The following is a 2,543-nucleotide window of genomic DNA, read 5'->3' as shown; positions in this document are numbered from 1 at the left end:
GAAAGAAAAAAGTTAAAAATACTTAAAGATATAAAATTTATATAAAATAAAAATTATTAAAATAGGGTGTACTTAGAAATTTTTGGGGTGTAAATAAAATTTTCCTAATAATAATTTGCAATTTACAATATTACCCTTGACAAGCAATATTTTCACCATTTAGCCATTGACTTTACCATAAATACAAATGGAAGAGCTTTTCATTTTCTTCTTTATGGATAAATAAATTTAAGAATCACTTTTTTGTCAAAAAAAAAAATATTTAAGAATTCACTTTGCAAATATATAAAATAAAAATAAAAAGTTAGAAGGATGTGAACACATATAACTTTTTATGAATTTTTTTCAAAATGTATAGTTAGAATTTCAATATGAACACACAAACTATAACAGGCTCAACTTTAAAAGACAAATATTATTCTCATAATTAATTTATCATAATAAAATGTATAAAATTGGCAAAGGGCATAATTGTAATTTAGTAATAATAATGTTCCTCAAACATATTATTAAAACAAAAATGATTTAATGAAATATATATAAATCTGACAACCAGACAAATTTAGCTTGTGTCCATTTATTTTTCCTATATATAAAAAGCTATAATTTATTTTCTAATTATTATAAGCTCCACCGACAGTACCCAGTAAAACAAAATTAGCATTTTATTTAAATAAACAAAACTTACCATTTCATGTAATTTGTCAATTAAAAAAATAAAATCATAATTATTACGTTGAAAAAAAATAAAAAATAAATGAGTAATTTGTGACGTAAATATTTAAGTTTAACTTTCAATAATACTCAAGTTTAATTTTTAATCGTAATAATACCTAAATTATATTTTTGAAACTTGCGTATGTATCCGACGATTAGTAAAATTATTATTTACATGTCATTTTTTTTATTGGTATATTTAAATTAATTCTTAAACTGATCGTTACTGTCACATAATTATTGATTTACATTTAATGGTAGATACTACTGAAATTCTCGAGTATTATTAACGTTAAAAATTAAATTTAAATATTTATAAAAAAAAATTCTTTAAAATAAAAATATGTACACTGAGAGGACCTCATATCAAAATATGGGTATCTTGTTTTTAAAAATAAAATAAATAAATAAATAAAGAGAAAATGAGAAAAGAAAGAATAAAATGGTCAAAAAGGTTCTGTGTCTATCTCAACCGCAATCAACGGTCTCCGCCGAAAAAGAGATTTTAAATCTCTTCTTTTTCTTTTTCACTTTTTTTATTTTTTAAAAAATAATATTTAAATTTTAATAAATAAATAAAAATTAGAGTCAAAGAGGCAAGGTTTCGTAATAACCGGCTATCGCCGGTTTTGTGACGGCCACGACAACTTGAGACATACTAACACAAGCGGTGATTATTTTAAATTTATATCTAAAATAATTAAAATTAAAAATTAAAAATTAATTAATGTTAAAATTTCATGTTTTAATTTTTATACATTTATTTTTTTATTTTTTCGTAAAACTCTCTTTAAGTATGAGCTTTTATAATTAAAGTTTTTGATGAGCGGACTCAATCAAATTAGAGTATTCCCACACATTTTGTACACTTATATAAATGACAGTAAAATTTCGAAACTAATACAGTAGTAATTATATTGGTATTTAGTGTTGATATCTAATTTACGGCTCAAATTTGTATAGAAAACTATAAAAATATTAAGTGTATAAAATTAAAACATAAAAAAATTTTACTCTAAAAATAGTTTATAATTTAATTAATTTTAAAATTTAAAATGGTATGTATATAGGGTCCCAATGAGACGAAAAGGAAGGTTCCTTGCTTTGTCTAGTGGAAAATCTCATCTTTTATGGTTGGTTCATACCATTACATTGTCCCCTAAATTGGGTCTTTATTTATTTATTTTCTTTTTTGATTGATGAGTGGGTTTTGGTTATCTTTTGAAATTTGTGTGAGTGAGAATTCATACACTCACACAATTTGACAAATTTGGGTTTAACTTCTAGGCAATTCTTCCTCCATTTGTCTTTTTAAATTTGAAATGGGATTAAAAGTTTTCAACTTTCAAGATTTGCTCGATCAAACAAAAATGTATTAAATGCAAAAGAATTTTATAATTTTTGCTTAATTAATTAGTTTAATTATAGTTTGGTTGCCTAAATTGGGTACATTCTTTTTTGTGGCTTGACTCATATTGTTTGATATATTGCCTAACATTATATACAAAACACACTAAATAAATCACTATATATAAGCTAAAAAACAAAACATTTAAATTAGAAAAAAAAAATAAAAATAAAGGAGCAATACCAAATTTATGTAGCTAGTTTATGTTTAGTAGTGCTTCTTTACCTTTTATTTTCAAATACTACACGTACACCATAAAGATATATAGGAATAGTTATGAGCATTATACCATAAAAGTTGACCAAATTAAAGCAAAGTGTAAAATTTATTTTCTCTCTTAAAAAAATTAAAATAGAGAAATTGTCAAGTTTATTTATTTATTATATTATTTGCGGCGAAATTTTTTATATTTTGATTT

Source organism: Cannabis sativa, chromosome 5 (assembly GCF_029168945.1).
Source record: "Cannabis sativa cultivar Pink pepper isolate KNU-18-1 chromosome 5, ASM2916894v1, whole genome shotgun sequence".
Taxonomy (NCBI): Eukaryota; Viridiplantae; Streptophyta; class Magnoliopsida; order Rosales; family Cannabaceae; genus Cannabis; species Cannabis sativa.
Note: the sequence above shows the minus strand (reverse complement) of the source record.